Raw genomic sequence first — 16,897 nt, 5'->3', positions numbered from 1 at the left:
CCGATATCTGGTCGAGGGCTGCAAGATTCAGTATGATGAAGTGACAATTCGGGGATAGCTCACAAACGCTAAGCTGCCGCCTTCTTAGCTCAGTGGTAGAGCACTGGTCTCGTAAACCAGGGGTCGTGAGTTCGAACCTCACAGAAGGCATTCATTTTTTTAACCTTCCTGCAAGGAGCGGAGCTATCTCGAGCAGCATCTAACACATGGCAGTACACTGAATGAAAGGGATGTTCTACAGCCTATGAAAAGTATTCTACTGGCCTCAGAGGTTTTCTGAATGCATAGGCACAACAGTGGTTTGTATGCATTTTGTAGTATAATGTCATGCTTGGCGATGTCATTCGTGTACGAGCCTCGCTACAGTGTGCATGCACGTTATCCATGTGAAGAGGCGCAAGCAGATGCTACCATTCTGCGAGATTCCTGCAGAAGGTATACGAATTGCGTTGATATACAGAGCACAAGGGAGCCAAAGTCAAGGCCTCCGTGGCGCAATCGGCTAGCGCGTTCGGCTGTTAACCGAAAGGTTGGTGGTTCGAGCCCACCCGGGGGCGAAATCGTTTTAACCGGCACCGAGGTGAGGACATACGTCAACTTTGTTAGAGATACACAGCTAGCGTGACAATTTGGCTGTGTTTGAGTGATGCCACAGAGCCTTATACACATTCAGCCAAGTGACACTGTAGGTAAAAACATGGCCCTACACAGACGTTCTACTCTTTTCCTATTTATTCGTCATGTGTGCACTGCAGTAGAGCGACGCCCACTACAAAAGACGTATTCTTTACATTCAATTTCAGCGTATACGTCGCGACTGCCATATGACAGGGCCTGTCTCTCGATGTCGATTTGTATTTGGTGTCTCTTAAGTGTCGATCTGCAGTGGGCCGCTGTTGGCCGAGAGACGTGCAGTCGCCTTACATGAAGCCCCATGGGCAACGCCAGTGCCACTGTGGACAACAGCATACTGTAGCCAGAGAGAGGAGCCGAAAGGCGCATTTCGCAGTCGAGCCACGCTATCCCACAAGCTGTGCACTAGGACAGGATTGTGCAGACCGCAAACTTCTGGTGGCCCGACGCTCGTCGTCGATCGTAAGGGCGAAACAGTCAAGAGATTTGGAAAACGGCAATGTGGACACCCCCTGCAGCAGCTGGGTGCCAAATCCGATATCTGGTCGAGGGCTGCAAGATTCAGTATGATGAAGTGACAATTCGGGGATAGCTCACAAACGCTAAGCTGCCGCCTTCTTAGCTCAGTGGTAGAGCACTGGTCTCGTAAACCAGGGGTCGTGAGTTCGAACCTCACAGAAGGCATTCATTTTTTTAACCTTCCTGCAAGGAGCGGAGCTATCTCGAGCAGCATCTAACACATGGCAGTACACTGAATGAAAGGGATGTTCTACAGCCTATGAAAAGTATTCTACTGGCCTCAGAGGTTTTCTGAATGCATAGGCACAACAGTGGTTTGTATGTATTTTGTAGTATAATGTCATGCTTGGCGATGTCATTCGTGTACGAGCCTCGCTACAGTGTGCATGCACGTTATCCATGTGAAGAGGCGCAAGCAGATGCTACCATTCTGCGAGATTCCTGCAGAAGGTATACGAATTGCGTTGATATACAGAGCACAAGGGAGCCAAAGTCAAGGCCTCCGTGGCGCAATCGGCTAGCGCGTTCGGCTGTTAACCGAAAGGTTGGTGGTTCGAGCCCACCCGGGGGCGAAATCGTTTTAACCGGCACCGAGGTGAGGACATACGTCAACTTTGTTAGAGATACACAGCTAGCGTGACAATTTGGCTGTGTTTGAGTGATGCCACAGAGCCTTATACACATTCAGCCAAGTGACACTGTAGGTAAAAACATGGCCCTACACAGACGTTCTACTCTTTTCCTATTTATTCGTCATGTGTGCACTGCAGTAGAGCGACGCCCACTACAAAAGACGTATTCTTTACATTCAATTTCAGCGTATACGTCGCGACTGCCATATGACAGGGCCTGTCTCTCGATGTCGATTTGTATTTGGTGTCTCTTAAGTGTCGATCTGCAGTGGGCCGCTGTTGGCCGAGAGACGTGCAGTCGCCTTACATGAAGCCCCATGGGCAACGCCAGTGCCACTGTGGACAACAGCATACTGTAGCCAGAGAGAGGAGCCGAAAGGCGCATTTCGCAGTCGAGCCACGCTATCCCACAAGCTGTGCACTAGGACAGGATTGTGCAGACCGCAAACTTCTGGTGGCCCGACGCTCGTCGTCGATCGTAAGGGCGAAACAGTCAAGAGATTTGGAAAACGGCAATGTGGACACCCCCTGCAGCAGCTGGGTGCCAAATCCGATATCTGGTCGAGGGCTGCAAGATTCAGTATGATGAAGTGACAATTCGGGGATAGCTCACAAACGCTAAGCTGCCGCCTTCTTAGCTCAGTGGTAGAGCACTGGTCTCGTAAACCAGGGGTCGTGAGTTCGAACCTCACAGAACGCATTCATTTTTTTAACCTTCCTGCAAGGAGCGGAGCTATCTCGAGCAGCATCTAACACATGGCAGTACACTGAATGAAAGGGATGTTCTACAGCCTATGAAAAGTATTCTACTGGCCTCAGAGGTTTTCTGAATGCATAGGCACAACAGTGGTTTGTATGCATTTTGTAGTATAATGTCATGCTTGGCGATGTCATTCGTGTACGAGCCTCGCTACAGTGTGCATGCACGTTATCCATGTGAAGAGGCGCAAGCAGATGCTACCATTCTGCGAGATTCCTGCAGAAGGTATACGAATTGCGTTGATATACAGAGCACAAGGGAGCCAAAGTCAAGGCCTCCGTGGCGCAATCGGCTAGCGCGTTCGGCTGTTAACCGAAAGGTTGGTGGTTCGAGCCCACCCGGGGGCGAAATCGTTTTAACCGGCACCGAGGTGAGGACATACGTCAACTTTGTTAGAGATACACAGCTAGCGTGACAATTTGGCTGTGTTTGAGTGATGCCACAGAGCCTTATACACATTCAGCCAAGTGACACTGTAGGTAAAAACATGGCCCTACACAGACGTTCTACTCTTTTCCTATTTATTCGTCATGTGTGCACTGCAGTAGAGCGACGCCCACTACAAAAGACGTATTCTTTACATTCAATTTCAGCGTATACGTCGCGACTGCCATATGACAGGGCCTGTCTCTCGATGTCGATTTGTATTTGGTGTCTCTTAAGTGTCGATCTGCAGTGGGCCGCTGTTGGCCGAGAGACGTGCAGTCGCCTTACATGAAGCCCCATGGGCAACGCCAGTGCCACTGTGGACAACAGCATACTGTAGCCAGAGAGAGGAGCCGAAAGGCGCATTTCGCAGTCGAGCCACGCTATCCCACAAGCTGTGCACTAGGACAGGATTGTGCAGACCGCAAACTTCTGGTGGCCCGACGCTCGTCGTCGATCGTAAGGGCGAAACAGTCAAGAGATTTGGAAAACGGCAATGTGGACACCCCCTGCAGCAGCTGGGTGCCAAATCCGATATCTGGTCGAGGGCTGCAAGATTCAGTATGATGAAGTGACAATTCGGGGATAGCTCACAAACGCTAAGCTGCCGCCTTCTTAGCTCAGTGGTAGAGCACTGGTCTCGTAAACCAGGGGTCGTGAGTTCGAACCTCACAGAACGCATTCATTTTTTTAACCTTCCTGCAAGGAGCGGAGCTATCTCGAGCAGCATCTAACACATGGCAGTACACTGAATGAAAGGGATGTTCTACAGCCTATGAAAAGTATTCTACTGGCCTCAGAGGTTTTCTGAATGCATAGGCACAACAGTGGTTTGTATGCATTTTGTAGTATAATGTCATGCTTGGCGATGTCATTCGTGTACGAGCCTCGCTACAGTGTGCATGCACGTTATCCATGTGAAGAGGCGCAAGCAGATGCTACCATTCTGCGAGATTCCTGCAGAAGGTATACGAATTGCGTTGATATACAGAGCACAAGGGAGCCAAAGTCAAGGCCTCCGTGGCGCAATCGGCTAGTGCGTTCGGCTGTTAACCGAAAGGTTGGTGGTTCGAGCCCACCCGGGGGCGAAATCGTTTTAACCGGCACCGAGGTGAGGACATACGTCAACTTTGTTAGAGATACACAGCTAGCGTGACAATTTGGCTGTGTTTGAGTGATGCCACAGAGCCTTATACACATTCAGCCAAGTGACACTGTAGGTAAAAACATGGCCCTACACAGACGTTCTACTCTTTTCCTATTTATTCGTCATGTGTGCACTGCAGTAGAGCGACGCCCACTACAAAAGACGTATTCTTTACATTCAATTTCAGCGTATACGTCGCGACTGCCATATGACAGGGCCTGTCTCTCGATGTCGATTTGTATTTGGTGTCTCTTAAGTGTCGATCTGCAGTGGGCCGCTGTTGGCCGAGAGACGTGCAGTCGCCTTACATGAAGCCCCATGGGCAACGCCAGTGCCACTGTGGACAACAGCATACTGTAGCCAGAGAGAGGAGCCGAAAGGCGCATTTCGCAGTCGAGCCACGCTATCCCACAAGCTGTGCACTAGGACAGGATTGTGCAGACCGCAAACTTCTGGTGGCCCGACGCTCGTCGTCGATCGTAAGGGCGAAACAGTCAAGAGATTTGGAAAACGGCAATGTGGACACCCCCTGCAGCAGCTGGGTGCCAAATCCGATATCTGGTCGAGGGCTGCAAGATTCAGTATGATGAAGTGACAATTCGGGGATAGCTCACAAACGCTAAGCTGCCGCCTTCTTAGCTCAGTGGTAGAGCACTGGTCTCGTAAACCAGGGGTCGTGAGTTCGAACCTCACAGAACGCATTCATTTTTTTAACCTTCCTGCAAGGAGCGGAGCTATCTCGAGCAGCATCTAACACATGGCAGTACACTGAATGAAAGGGATGTTCTACAGCCTATGAAAAGTATTCTACTGGCCTCAGAGGTTTTCTGAATGCATAGGCACAACAGTGGTTTGTATGCATTTTGTAGTATAATGTCATGCTTGGCGATGTCATTCGTGTACGAGCCTCGCTACAGTGTGCATGCACGTTATCCATGTGAAGAGGCGCAAGCAGATGCTACCATTCTGCGAGATTCCTGCAGAAGGTATACGAATTGCGTTGATATACAGAGCACAAGTGAGCCAAATTCAAGGCCTCCGTGGCGCAATCGGCTAGCGCGTTCGGCTGTTAACCGAAAGGTTGGTGGTTCGAGCCCACCCGGGGGCGAAATCGTTTTAACCGGCACCGAGGTGAGGACATACGTCAACTTTGTTAGAGATACACAGCTAGCGTGACAATTTGGCTGTGTTTGAGTGATGCCACAGAGCCTTATACACATTCAGCCAAGTGACACTGTAGGTAAAAACATGGCCCTACACAGACGTTCTACTCTTTTCCTATTTATTCGTCATGTGTGCACTGCAGTAGAGCGACGCCCACTACAAAAGACGTATTCTTTACATTCAATTTCAGCGTATACGTCGCGACTGCCATATGACAGGGCCTGTCTCTCGATGTCGATTTGTATTTGGTGTCTCTTAAGTGTCGATCTGCAGTGGGCCGCTGTTGGCCGAGAGACGTGCAGTCGCCTTACATGAAGCCCCATGGGCAACGCCAGTGCCACTGTGGACAACAGCATACTGTAGCCAGAGAGAGGAGCCGAAAGGCGCATTTCGCAGTCGAGCCACGCTATCCCACAAGCTGTGCACTAGGACAGGATTGTGCAGACCGCAAACTTCTGGTGGCCCGACGCTCGTCGTCGATCGTAAGGGCGAAACAGTCAAGAGATTTGGAAAACGGCAATGTGGACACCCCCTGCAGCAGCTGGGTGCCAAATCCGATATCTGGTCGAGGGCTGCAAGATTCAGTATGATGAAGTGACAATTCGGGGATAGCTCACAAACGCTAAGCTGCCGCCTTCTTAGCTCAGTGGTAGAGCACTGGTCTCGTAAACCAGGGGTCGTGAGTTCGAACCTCACAGAAGGCATTCATTTTTTTAACCTTCCTGCAAGGAGCGGAGCTATCTCGAGCAGCATCTAACACATGGCAGTACACTGAATGAAAGGGATGTTCTACAGCCTATGAAAAGTATTCTACTGGCCTCAGAGGTTTTCTGAATGCATAGGCACAACAGTGGTTTGTATGCATTTTGTAGTATAATGTCATGCTTGGCGATGTCATTCGTGTACGAGCCTCGCTACAGTGTGCATGCACGTTATCCATGTGAAGAGGCGCAAGCAGATGCTACCATTCTGCGAGATTCCTGCAGAAGGTATACGAATTGCGTTGATATACAGAGCACAAGGGAGCCAAAGTCAAGGCCTCCGTGGCGCAATCGGCTAGCGCGTTCGGCTGTTAACCGAAAGGTTGGTGGTTCGAGCCCACCCGGGGGCGAAATCGTTTTAACCGGCACCGAGGTGAGGACATACGTCAACTTTGTTAGAGATACACAGCTAGCGTGACAATTTGGCTGTGTTTGAGTGATGCCACAGAGCCTTATACACATTCAGCCAAGTGACACTGTAGGTAAAAACATGGCCCTACACAGACGTTCTACTCTTTTCCTATTTATTCGTCATGTGTGCACTGCAGTAGAGCGACGCCCACTACAAAAGACGTATTCTTTACATTCAATTTCAGCGTATACGTCGCGACTGCCATATGACAGGGCCTGTCTCTCGATGTCGATTTGTATTTGGTGTCTCTTAAGTGTCGATCTGCAGTGGGCCGCTGTTGGCCGAGAGACGTGCAGTCGCCTTACATGAAGCCCCATGGGCAACGCCAGTGCCACTGTGGACAACAGCATACTGTAGCCAGAGAGAGGAGCCGAAAGGCGCATTTCGCAGTCGAGCCACGCTATCCCACAAGCTGTGCACTAGGACAGGATTGTGCAGACCGCAAACTTCTGGTGGCCCGACGCTCGTCGTCGATCGTAAGGGCGAAACAGTCAAGAGATTTGGAAAACGGCAATGTGGACACCCCCTGCAGCAGCTGGGTGCCAAATCCGATATCTGGTCGAGGGCTGCAAGATTCAGTATGATGAAGTGACAATTCGGGGATAGCTCACAAACGCTAAGCTGCCGCCTTCTTAGCTCAGTGGTAGAGCACTGGTCTCGTAAACCAGGGGTCGTGAGTTCGAACCTCACAGAAGGCATTCATTTTTTTAACCTTCCTGCAAGGAGCGGAGCTATCTCGAGCAGCATCTAACACATGGCAGTACACTGAATGAAAGGGATGTTCTACAGCCTATGAAAAGTATTCTACTGGCCTCAGAGGTTTTCTGAATGCATAGGCACAACAGTGGTTTGTATGCATTTTGTAGTATAATGTCATGCTTGGCGATGTCATTCGTGTACGAGCCTCGCTACAGTGTGCATGCACGTTATCCATGTGAAGAGGCGCAAGCAGATGCTACCATTCTGCGAGATTCCTGCAGAAGGTATACGAATTGCGTTGATATACAGAGCACAAGGGAGCCAAAGTCAAGGCCTCCGTGGCGCAATCGGCTAGCGCGTTCGGCTGTTAACCGAAAGGTTGGTGGTTCGAGCCCACCCGGGGGCGAAATCGTTTTAACCGGCACCGAGGTGAGGACATACGTCAACTTTGTTAGAGATACACAGCTAGCGTGACAATTTGGCTGTGTTTGAGTGATGCCACAGAGCCTTATACACATTCAGCCAAGTGACACTGTAGGTAAAAACATGGCCCTACACAGACGTTCTACTCTTTTCCTATTTATTCGTCATGTGTGCACTGCAGTAGAGCGACGCCCACTACAAAAGACGTATTCTTTACATTCAATTTCAGCGTATACGTCGCGACTGCCATATGACAGGGCCTGTCTCTCGATGTCGATTTGTATTTGGTGTCTCTTAAGTGTCGATCTGCAGTGGGCCGCTGTTGGCCGAGAGACGTGCAGTCGCCTTACATGAAGCCCCATGGGCAACGCCAGTGCCACTGTGGACAACAGCATACTGTAGCCAGAGAGAGGAGCCGAAAGGCGCATTTCGCAGTCGAGCCACGCTATCCCACAAGCTGTGCACTAGGACAGGATTGTGCAGACCGCAAACTTCTGGTGGCCCGACGCTCGTCGTCGATCGTAAGGGCGAAACAGTCAAGAGATTTGGAAAACGGCAATGTGGACACCCCCTGCAGCAGCTGGGTGCCAAATCCGATATCTGGTCGAGGGCTGCAAGATTCAGTATGATGAAGTGACAATTCGGGGATAGCTCACAAACGCTAAGCTGCCGCCTTCTTAGCTCAGTGGTAGAGCACTGGTCTCGTAAACCAGGGGTCGTGAGTTCGAACCTCACAGAACGCATTCATTTTTTTAACCTTCCTGCAAGGAGCGGAGCTATCTCGAGCAGCATCTAACACATGGCAGTACACTGAATGAAAGGGATGTTCTACAGCCTATGAAAAGTATTCTACTGGCCTCAGAGGTTTTCTGAATGCATAGGCACAACAGTGGTTTGTATGCATTTTGTAGTATAATGTCATGCTTGGCGATGTCATTCGTGTACGAGCCTCGCTACAGTGTGCATGCACGTTATCCATGTGAAGAGGCGCAAGCAGATGCTACCATTCTGCGAGATTCCTGCAGAAGGTATACGAATTGCGTTGATATACAGAGCACAAGTGAGCCAAATTCAAGGCCTCCGTGGCGCAATCGGCTAGCGCGTTCGGCTGTTAACCGAAAGGTTGGTGGTTCGAGCCCACCCGGGGGCGAAATCGTTTTAACCGGCACCGAGGTGAGGACATACGTCAACTTTGTTAGAGATACACAGCTAGCGTGACAATTTGGCTGTGTTTGAGTGATGCCACAGAGCCTTATACACATTCAGCCAAGTGACACTGTAGGTAAAAACATGGCCCTACACAGACGTTCTACTCTTTTCCTATTTATTCGTCATGTGTGCACTGCAGTAGAGCGACGCCCACTACAAAAGACGTATTCTTTACATTCAATTTCAGCGTATACGTCGCGACTGCCATATGACAGGGCCTGTCTCTCGATGTCGATTTGTATTTGGTGTCTCTTAAGTGTCGATCTGCAGTGGGCCGCTGTTGGCCGAGAGACGTGCAGTCGCCTTACATGAAGCCCCATGGGCAACGCCAGTGCCACTGTGGACAACAGCATACTGTAGCCAGAGAGAGGAGCCGAAAGGCGCATTTCGCAGTCGAGCCACGCTATCCCACAAGCTGTGCACTAGGACAGGATTGTGCAGACCGCAAACTTCTGGTGGCCCGACGCTCGTCGTCGATCGTAAGGGCGAAACAGTCAAGAGATTTGGAAAACGGCAATGTGGACACCCCCTGCAGCAGCTGGGTGCCAAATCCGATATCTGGTCGAGGGCTGCAAGATTCAGTATGATGAAGTGACAATTCGGGGATAGCTCACAAACGCTAAGCTGCCGCCTTCTTAGCTCAGTGGTAGAGCACTGGTCTCGTAAACCAGGGGTCGTGAGTTCGAACCTCACAGAACGCATTCATTTTTTTAACCTTCCTGCAAGGAGCGGAGCTATCTCGAGCAGCATCTAACACATGGCAGTACACTGAATGAAAGGGATGTTCTACAGCCTATGAAAAGTATTCTACTGGCCTCAGAGGTTTTCTGAATGCATAGGCACAACAGTGGTTTGTATGCATTTTGTAGTATAATGTCATGCTTGGCGATGTCATTCGTGTACGAGCCTCGCTACAGTGTGCATGCACGTTATCCATGTGAAGAGGCGCAAGCAGATGCTACCATTCTGCGAGATTCCTGCAGAAGGTATACGAATTGCGTTGATATACAGAGCACAAGTGAGCCAAATTCAAGGCCTCCGTGGCGCAATCGGCTAGCGCGTTCGGCTGTTAACCGAAAGGTTGGTGGTTCGAGCCCACCCGGGGGCGAAATCGTTTTAACCGGCACCGAGGTGAGGACATACGTCAACTTTGTTAGAGATACACAGCTAGCGTGACAATTTGGCTGTGTTTGAGTGATGCCACAGAGCCTTATACACATTCAGCCAAGTGACACTGTAGGTAAAAACATGGCCCTACACAGACGTTCTACTCTTTTCCTATTTATTCGTCATGTGTGCACTGCAGTAGAGCGACGCCCACTACAAAAGACGTATTCTTTACATTCAATTTCAGCGTATACGTCGCGACTGCCATATGACAGGGCCTGTCTCTCGATGTCGATTTGTATTTGGTGTCTCTTAAGTGTCGATCTGCAGTGGGCCGCTGTTGGCCGAGAGACGTGCAGTCGCCTTACATGAAGCCCCATGGGCAACGCCAGTGCCACTGTGGACAACAGCATACTGTAGCCAGAGAGAGGAGCCGAAAGGCGCATTTCGCAGTCGAGCCACGCTATCCCACAAGCTGTGCACTAGGACAGGATTGTGCAGACCGCAAACTTCTGGTGGCCCGACGCTCGTCGTCGATCGTAAGGGCGAAACAGTCAAGAGATTTGGAAAACGGCAATGTGGACACCCCCTGCAGCAGCTGGGTGCCAAATCCGATATCTGGTCGAGGGCTGCAAGATTCAGTATGATGAAGTGACAATTCGGGGATAGCTCACAAACGCTAAGCTGCCGCCTTCTTAGCTCAGTGGTAGAGCACTGGTCTCGTAAACCAGGGGTCGTGAGTTCGAACCTCACAGAACGCATTCATTTTTTTAACCTTCCTGCAAGGAGCGGAGCTATCTCGAGCAGCATCTAACACATGGCAGTACACTGAATGAAAGGGATGTTCTACAGCCTATGAAAAGTATTCTACTGGCCTCAGAGGTTTTCTGAATGCATAGGCACAACAGTGGTTTGTATGCATTTTGTAGTATAATGTCATGCTTGGCGATGTCATTCGTGTACGAGCCTCGCTACAGTGTGCATGCACGTTATCCATGTGAAGAGGCGCAAGCAGATGCTACCATTCTGCGAGATTCCTGCAGAAGGTATACGAATTGCGTTGATATACAGAGCACAAGTGAGCCAAATTCAAGGCCTCCGTGGCGCAATCGGCTAGCGCGTTCGGCTGTTAACCGAAAGGTTGGTGGTTCGAGCCCACCCGGGGGCGAAATCGTTTTAACCGGCACCGAGGTGAGGACATACGTCAACTTTGTTAGAGATACACAGCTAGCGTGACAATTTGGCTGTGTTTGAGTGATGCCACAGAGCCTTATACACATTCAGCCAAGTGACACTGTAGGTAAAAACATGGCCCTACACAGACGTTCTACTCTTTTCCTATTTATTCGTCATGTGTGCACTGCAGTAGAGCGACGCCCACTACAAAAGACGTATTCTTTACATTCAATTTCAGCGTATACGTCGCGACTGCCATATGACAGGGCCTGTCTCTCGATGTCGATTTGTATTTGGTGTCTCTTAAGTGTCGATCTGCAGTGGGCCGCTGTTGGCCGAGAGACGTGCAGTCGCCTTACATGAAGCCCCATGGGCAACGCCAGTGCCACTGTGGACAACAGCATACTGTAGCCAGAGAGAGGAGCCGAAAGGCGCATTTCGCAGTCGAGCCACGCTATCCCACAAGCTGTGCACTAGGACAGGATTGTGCAGACCGCAAACTTCTGGTGGCCCGACGCTCGTCGTCGATCGTAAGGGCGAAACAGTCAAGAGATTTGGAAAACGGCAATGTGGACACCCCCTGCAGCAGCTGGGTGCCAAATCCGATATCTGGTCGAGGGCTGCAAGATTCAGTATGATGAAGTGACAATTCGGGGATAGCTCACAAACGCTAAGCTGCCGCCTTCTTAGCTCAGTGGTAGAGCACTGGTCTCGTAAACCAGGGGTCGTGAGTTCGAACCTCACAGAACGCATTCATTTTTTTAACCTTCCTGCAAGGAGCGGAGCTATCTCGAGCAGCATCTAACACATGGCAGTACACTGAATGAAAGGGATGTTCTACAGCCTATGAAAAGTATTCTACTGGCCTCAGAGGTTTTCTGAATGCATAGGCACAACAGTGGTTTGTATGCATTTTGTAGTATAATGTCATGCTTGGCGATGTCATTCGTGTACGAGCCTCGCTACAGTGTGCATGCACGTTATCCATGTGAAGAGGCGCAAGCAGATGCTACCATTCTGCGAGATTCCTGCAGAAGGTATACGAATTGCGTTGATATACAGAGCACAAGTGAGCCAAATTCAAGGCCTCCGTGGCGCAATCGGCTAGCGCGTTCGGCTGTTAACCGAAAGGTTGGTGGTTCGAGCCCACCCGGGGGCGAAATCGTTTTAACCGGCACCGAGGTGAGGACATACGTCAACTTTGTTAGAGATACACAGCTAGCGTGACAATTTGGCTGTGTTTGAGTGATGCCACAGAGCCTTATACACATTCAGCCAAGTGACACTGTAGGTAAAAACATGGCCCTACACAGACGTTCTACTCTTTTCCTATTTATTCGTCATGTGTGCACTGCAGTAGAGCGACGCCCACTACAAAAGACGTATTCTTTACATTCAATTTCAGCGTATACGTCGCGACTGCCATATGACAGGGCCTGTCTCTCGATGTCGATTTGTATTTGGTGTCTCTTAAGTGTCGATCTGCAGTGGGCCGCTGTTGGCCGAGAGACGTGCAGTCGCCTTACATGAAGCCCCATGGGCAACGCCAGTGCCACTGTGGACAACAGCATACTGTAGCCAGAGAGAGGAGCCGAAAGGCGCATTTCGCAGTCGAGCCACGCTATCCCACAAGCTGTGCACTAGGACAGGATTGTGCAGACCGCAAACTTCTGGTGGCCCGACGCTCGTCGTCGATCGTAAGGGCGAAACAGTCAAGAGATTTGGAAAACGGCAATGTGGACACCCCCTGCAGCAGCTGGGTGCCAAATCCGATATCTGGTCGAGGGCTGCAAGATTCAGTATGATGAAGTGACAATTCGGGGATAGCTCACAAACGCTAAGCTGCCGCCTTCTTAGCTCAGTGGTAGAGCACTGGTCTCGTAAACCAGGGGTCGTGAGTTCGAACCTCACAGAAGGCATTCATTTTTTTAACCTTCCTGCAAGGAGCGGAGCTATCTCGAGCAGCATCTAACACATGGCAGTACACTGAATGAAAGGGATGTTCTACAGCCTATGAAAAGTATTCTACTGGCCTCAGAGGTTTTCTGAATGCATAGGCACAACAGTGGTTTGTATGCATTTTGTAGTATAATGTCATGCTTGGCGATGTCATTCGTGTACGAGCCTCGCTACAGTGTGCATGCACGTTATCCATGTGAAGAGGCGCAAGCAGATGCTACCATTCTGCGAGATTCCTGCAGAAGGTATACGAATTGCGTTGATATACAGAGCACAAGTGAGCGAAATTCAAGGCCTCCGTGGCGCAATCGGCTAGCGCGTTCGGCTGTTAACCGAAAGGTTGGTGGTTCGAGCCCACCCGGGGGCGAAATCGTTTTAACCGGCACCGAGGTGAGGACATACGTCAACTTTGTTAGAGATACACAGCTAGCGTGACAATTTGGCTGTGTTTGAGTGATGCCACAGAGCCTTATACACATTCAGCCAAGTGACACTGTAGGTAAAAACATGGCCCTACACAGACGTTCTACTCTTTTCCTATTTATTCGTCATGTGTGCACTGCAGTAGAGCGACGCCCACTACAAAAGACGTATTCTTTACATTCAATTTCAGCGTATACGTCGCGACTGCCATATGACAGGGCCTGTCTCTCGATGTCGATTTGTATTTGGTGTCTCTTAAGTGTCGATCTGCAGTGGGCCGCTGTTGGCCGAGAGACGTGCAGTCGCCTTACATGAAGCCCCATGGGCAACGCCAGTGCCACTGTGGACAACAGCATACTGTAGCCAGAGAGAGGAGCCGAAAGGCGCATTTCGCAGTCGAGCCACGCTATCCCACAAGCTGTGCACTAGGACAGGATTGTGCAGACCGCAAACTTCTGGTGGCCCGACGCTCGTCGTCGATCGTAAGGGCGAAACAGTCAAGAGATTTGGAAAACGGCAATGTGGACACCCCCTGCAGCAGCTGGGTGCCAAATCCGATATCTGGTCGAGGGCTGCAAGATTCAGTATGATGAAGTGACAATTCGGGGATAGCTCACAAACGCTAAGCTGCCGCCTTCTTAGCTCAGTGGTAGAGCACTGGTCTCGTAAACCAGGGGTCGTGAGTTCGAACCTCACAGAAGGCATTCATTTTTTTAACCTTCCTGCAAGGAGCGGAGCTATCTCGAGCAGCATCTAACACATGGCAGTACACTGAATGAAAGGGATGTTCTACAGCCTATGAAAAGTATTCTACTGGCCTCAGAGGTTTTCTGAATGCATAGGCACAACAGTGGTTTGTATGCATTTTGTAGTATAATGTCATGCTTGGCGATGTCATTCGTGTACGAGCCTCGCTACAGTGTGCATGCACGTTATCCATGTGAAGAGGCGCAAGCAGATGCTACCATTCTGCGAGATTCCTGCAGAAGGTATACGAATTGCGTTGATATACAGAGCACAAGGGAGCCAAAGTCAAGGCCTCCGTGGCGCAATCGGCTAGCGCGTTCGGCTGTTAACCGAAAGGTTGGTGGTTCGAGCCCACCCGGGGGCGAAATCGTTTTAACCGGCACCGAGGTGAGGACATACGTCAACTTTGTTAGAGATACACAGCTAGCGTGACAATTTGGCTGTGTTTGAGTGATGCCACAGAGCCTTATACACATTCAGCCAAGTGACACTGTAGGTAAAAACATGGCCCTACACAGACGTTCTACTCTTTTCCTATTTATTCGTCATGTGTGCACTGCAGTAGAGCGACGCCCACTACAAAAGACGTATTCTTTACATTCAATTTCAGCGTATACGTCGCGACTGCCATATGACAGGGCCTGTCTCTCGATGTCGATTTGTATTTGGTGTCTCTTAAGTGTCGATCTGCAGTGGGCCGCTGTTGGCCGAGAGACGTGCAGTCGCCTTACATGAAGCCCCATGGGCAACGCCAGTGCCACTGTGGACAACAGCATACTGTAGCCAGAGAGAGGAGCCGAAAGGCGCATTTCGCAGTCGAGCCACGCTATCCCACAAGCTGTGCACTAGGACAGGATTGTGCAGACCGCAAACTTCTGGTGGCCCGACGCTCGTCGTCGATCGTAAGGGCGAAACAGTCAAGAGATTTGGAAAACGGCAATGTGGACACCCCCTGCAGCAGCTGGGTGCCAAATCCGATATCTGGTCGAGGGCTGCAAGATTCAGTATGATGAAGTGACAATTCGGGGATAGCTCACAAACGCTAAGCTGCCGCCTTCTTAGCTCAGTGGTAGAGCACTGGTCTCGTAAACCAGGGGTCGTGAGTTCGAACCTCACAGAACGCATTCATTTTTTTAACCTTCCTGCAAGGAGCGGAGCTATCTCGAGCAGCATCTAACACATGGCAGTACACTGAATGAAAGGGATGTTCTACAGCCTATGAAAAGTATTCTACTGGCCTCAGAGGTTTTCTGAATGCATAGGCACAACAGTGGTTTGTATGCATTTTGTAGTATAATGTCATGCTTGGCGATGTCATTCGTGTACGAGCCTCGCTACAGTGTGCATGCACGTTATCCATGTGAAGAGGCGCAAGCAGATGCTACCATTCTGCGAGATTCCTGCAGAAGGTATACGAATTGCGTTGATATACAGAGCACAAGTGAGCCAAATTCAAGGCCTCCGTGGCGCAATCGGCTAGCGCGTTCGGCTGTTAACCGAAAGGTTGGTGGTTCGAGCCCACCCGGGGGCGAAATCGTTTTAACCGGCACCGAGGTGAGGACATACGTCAACTTTGTTAGAGATACACAGCTAGCGTGACAATTTGGCTGTGTTTGAGTGATGCCACAGAGCCTTATACACATTCAGCCAAGTGACACTGTAGGTAAAAACATGGCCCTACACAGACGTTCTACTCTTTTCCTATTTATTCGTCATGTGTGCACTGCAGTAGAGCGACGCCCACTACAAAAGACGTATTCTTTACATTCAATTTCAGCGTATACGTCGCGACTGCCATATGACAGGGCCTGTCTCTCGATGTCGATTTGTATTTGGTGTCTCTTAAGTGTCGATCTGCAGTGGGCCGCTGTTGGCCGAGAGACGTGCAGTCGCCTTACATGAAGCCCCATGGGCAACGCCAGTGCCACTGTGGACAACAGCATACTGTAGCCAGAGAGAGGAGCCGAAAGGCGCATTTCGCAGTCGAGCCACGCTATCCCACAAGCTGTGCACTAGGACAGGATTGTGCAGACCGCAAACTTCTGGTGGCCCGACGCTCGTCGTCGATCGTAAGGGCGAAACAGTCAAGAGATTTGGAAAACGGCAATGTGGACACCCCCTGCAGCAGCTGGGTGCCAAATCCGATATCTGGTCGAGGGCTGCAAGATTCAGTATGATGAAGTGACAATTCGGGGATAGCTCACAAACGCTAAGCTGCCGCCTTCTTAGCTCAGTGGTAGAGCACTGGTCTCGTAAACCAGGGGTCGTGAGTTCGAACCTCACAGAACGCATTCATTTTTTTAACCTTCCTGCAAGGAGCGGAGCTATCTCGAGCAGCATCTAACACATGGCAGTACACTGAATGAAAGGGATGTTCTACAGCCTATGAAAAGTATTCTACTGGCCTCAGAGGTTTTCTGAATGCATAGGCACAACAGTGGTTTGTATGCATTTTGTAGTATAATGTCATGCTTGGCGATGTCATTCGTGTACGAGCCTCGCTACAGTGTGCATGCACGTTATCCATGTGAAGAGGCGCAAGCAGATGCTACCATTCTGCGAGATTCCTGCAGAAGGTATACGAATTGCGTTGATATACAGAGCACAAGTGAGCCAAATTCAAGGCCTCCGTGGCGCAATCGGCTAGCGCGTTCGGCTGTTAACCGAAAGGTTGGTGGTTCGAGCCCACCCGGGGGCGAA

The 16,897-nt window shown here is 50.3% G+C and overlaps 30 non-coding genes across 30 annotated transcripts; all 30 read left to right on the top strand.

The window, feature by feature from the left end:
• Positions 1 to 78: 78 nt before the first annotated feature.
• Positions 79 to 150, top strand: Trnat-cgu (transfer RNA threonine (anticodon CGU)). The gene has a single exon. It is a non-coding gene; the product is annotated as a tRNA-Thr (tRNA).
• Positions 151 to 483: 333 nt separating this feature from the next.
• Trnan-guu (transfer RNA asparagine (anticodon GUU)) lies at positions 484 to 557 on the top strand. The gene has a single exon. It is a non-coding gene; the product is annotated as a tRNA-Asn (tRNA).
• Positions 558 to 1,245: 688 nt separating this feature from the next.
• On the top strand, positions 1,246 to 1,317 carry Trnat-cgu (transfer RNA threonine (anticodon CGU)). The gene has a single exon. It is a non-coding gene; the product is annotated as a tRNA-Thr (tRNA).
• A 333-nt stretch (positions 1,318 to 1,650) lies between these two features.
• Trnan-guu (transfer RNA asparagine (anticodon GUU)) lies at positions 1,651 to 1,724 on the top strand. The gene has a single exon. It is a non-coding gene; the product is annotated as a tRNA-Asn (tRNA).
• A 688-nt stretch (positions 1,725 to 2,412) lies between these two features.
• Trnat-cgu (transfer RNA threonine (anticodon CGU)) lies at positions 2,413 to 2,484 on the top strand. The gene has a single exon. It is a non-coding gene; the product is annotated as a tRNA-Thr (tRNA).
• A 333-nt stretch (positions 2,485 to 2,817) lies between these two features.
• On the top strand, positions 2,818 to 2,891 carry Trnan-guu (transfer RNA asparagine (anticodon GUU)). The gene has a single exon. It is a non-coding gene; the product is annotated as a tRNA-Asn (tRNA).
• Positions 2,892 to 3,579: 688 nt separating this feature from the next.
• Trnat-cgu (transfer RNA threonine (anticodon CGU)) lies at positions 3,580 to 3,651 on the top strand. Its single transcript has one exon. It is a non-coding gene; the product is annotated as a tRNA-Thr (tRNA).
• A 333-nt stretch (positions 3,652 to 3,984) lies between these two features.
• On the top strand, positions 3,985 to 4,058 carry Trnan-guu (transfer RNA asparagine (anticodon GUU)). The gene has a single exon. It is a non-coding gene; the product is annotated as a tRNA-Asn (tRNA).
• A 688-nt stretch (positions 4,059 to 4,746) lies between these two features.
• Trnat-cgu (transfer RNA threonine (anticodon CGU)) lies at positions 4,747 to 4,818 on the top strand. The gene has a single exon. It is a non-coding gene; the product is annotated as a tRNA-Thr (tRNA).
• A 333-nt stretch (positions 4,819 to 5,151) lies between these two features.
• Trnan-guu (transfer RNA asparagine (anticodon GUU)) lies at positions 5,152 to 5,225 on the top strand. Its single transcript has one exon. It is a non-coding gene; the product is annotated as a tRNA-Asn (tRNA).
• A 688-nt stretch (positions 5,226 to 5,913) lies between these two features.
• Positions 5,914 to 5,985, top strand: Trnat-cgu (transfer RNA threonine (anticodon CGU)). The gene has a single exon. It is a non-coding gene; the product is annotated as a tRNA-Thr (tRNA).
• A 333-nt stretch (positions 5,986 to 6,318) lies between these two features.
• Trnan-guu (transfer RNA asparagine (anticodon GUU)) lies at positions 6,319 to 6,392 on the top strand. Its single transcript has one exon. It is a non-coding gene; the product is annotated as a tRNA-Asn (tRNA).
• A 688-nt stretch (positions 6,393 to 7,080) lies between these two features.
• Positions 7,081 to 7,152, top strand: Trnat-cgu (transfer RNA threonine (anticodon CGU)). Its single transcript has one exon. It is a non-coding gene; the product is annotated as a tRNA-Thr (tRNA).
• A 333-nt stretch (positions 7,153 to 7,485) lies between these two features.
• On the top strand, positions 7,486 to 7,559 carry Trnan-guu (transfer RNA asparagine (anticodon GUU)). The gene has a single exon. It is a non-coding gene; the product is annotated as a tRNA-Asn (tRNA).
• Positions 7,560 to 8,247: 688 nt separating this feature from the next.
• Trnat-cgu (transfer RNA threonine (anticodon CGU)) lies at positions 8,248 to 8,319 on the top strand. The gene has a single exon. It is a non-coding gene; the product is annotated as a tRNA-Thr (tRNA).
• Positions 8,320 to 8,652: 333 nt separating this feature from the next.
• Positions 8,653 to 8,726, top strand: Trnan-guu (transfer RNA asparagine (anticodon GUU)). The gene has a single exon. It is a non-coding gene; the product is annotated as a tRNA-Asn (tRNA).
• Positions 8,727 to 9,414: 688 nt separating this feature from the next.
• Positions 9,415 to 9,486, top strand: Trnat-cgu (transfer RNA threonine (anticodon CGU)). The gene has a single exon. It is a non-coding gene; the product is annotated as a tRNA-Thr (tRNA).
• Positions 9,487 to 9,819: 333 nt separating this feature from the next.
• Trnan-guu (transfer RNA asparagine (anticodon GUU)) lies at positions 9,820 to 9,893 on the top strand. The gene has a single exon. It is a non-coding gene; the product is annotated as a tRNA-Asn (tRNA).
• A 688-nt stretch (positions 9,894 to 10,581) lies between these two features.
• Trnat-cgu (transfer RNA threonine (anticodon CGU)) lies at positions 10,582 to 10,653 on the top strand. The gene has a single exon. It is a non-coding gene; the product is annotated as a tRNA-Thr (tRNA).
• Positions 10,654 to 10,986: 333 nt separating this feature from the next.
• Trnan-guu (transfer RNA asparagine (anticodon GUU)) lies at positions 10,987 to 11,060 on the top strand. Its single transcript has one exon. It is a non-coding gene; the product is annotated as a tRNA-Asn (tRNA).
• Positions 11,061 to 11,748: 688 nt separating this feature from the next.
• Trnat-cgu (transfer RNA threonine (anticodon CGU)) lies at positions 11,749 to 11,820 on the top strand. The gene has a single exon. It is a non-coding gene; the product is annotated as a tRNA-Thr (tRNA).
• A 333-nt stretch (positions 11,821 to 12,153) lies between these two features.
• On the top strand, positions 12,154 to 12,227 carry Trnan-guu (transfer RNA asparagine (anticodon GUU)). Its single transcript has one exon. It is a non-coding gene; the product is annotated as a tRNA-Asn (tRNA).
• Positions 12,228 to 12,915: 688 nt separating this feature from the next.
• Positions 12,916 to 12,987, top strand: Trnat-cgu (transfer RNA threonine (anticodon CGU)). The gene has a single exon. It is a non-coding gene; the product is annotated as a tRNA-Thr (tRNA).
• Positions 12,988 to 13,320: 333 nt separating this feature from the next.
• Positions 13,321 to 13,394, top strand: Trnan-guu (transfer RNA asparagine (anticodon GUU)). Its single transcript has one exon. It is a non-coding gene; the product is annotated as a tRNA-Asn (tRNA).
• A 688-nt stretch (positions 13,395 to 14,082) lies between these two features.
• Trnat-cgu (transfer RNA threonine (anticodon CGU)) lies at positions 14,083 to 14,154 on the top strand. The gene has a single exon. It is a non-coding gene; the product is annotated as a tRNA-Thr (tRNA).
• A 333-nt stretch (positions 14,155 to 14,487) lies between these two features.
• Trnan-guu (transfer RNA asparagine (anticodon GUU)) lies at positions 14,488 to 14,561 on the top strand. The gene has a single exon. It is a non-coding gene; the product is annotated as a tRNA-Asn (tRNA).
• Positions 14,562 to 15,249: 688 nt separating this feature from the next.
• On the top strand, positions 15,250 to 15,321 carry Trnat-cgu (transfer RNA threonine (anticodon CGU)). Its single transcript has one exon. It is a non-coding gene; the product is annotated as a tRNA-Thr (tRNA).
• A 333-nt stretch (positions 15,322 to 15,654) lies between these two features.
• Positions 15,655 to 15,728, top strand: Trnan-guu (transfer RNA asparagine (anticodon GUU)). Its single transcript has one exon. It is a non-coding gene; the product is annotated as a tRNA-Asn (tRNA).
• A 688-nt stretch (positions 15,729 to 16,416) lies between these two features.
• Positions 16,417 to 16,488, top strand: Trnat-cgu (transfer RNA threonine (anticodon CGU)). The gene has a single exon. It is a non-coding gene; the product is annotated as a tRNA-Thr (tRNA).
• Positions 16,489 to 16,821: 333 nt separating this feature from the next.
• Positions 16,822 to 16,895, top strand: Trnan-guu (transfer RNA asparagine (anticodon GUU)). The gene has a single exon. It is a non-coding gene; the product is annotated as a tRNA-Asn (tRNA).
• The last annotated feature ends 2 nt before the right edge of the window (positions 16,896 to 16,897 follow it).

Source organism: Schistocerca nitens, chromosome 6 (assembly GCF_023898315.1).
Source record: "Schistocerca nitens isolate TAMUIC-IGC-003100 chromosome 6, iqSchNite1.1, whole genome shotgun sequence".
In the NCBI taxonomy this organism is placed as follows: Eukaryota; Metazoa; Arthropoda; class Insecta; order Orthoptera; family Acrididae; genus Schistocerca; species Schistocerca nitens.
The sequence above is the reverse complement of the archived record's forward strand: the minus strand, read 5'-3'. Positions and strand labels throughout refer to the sequence as shown.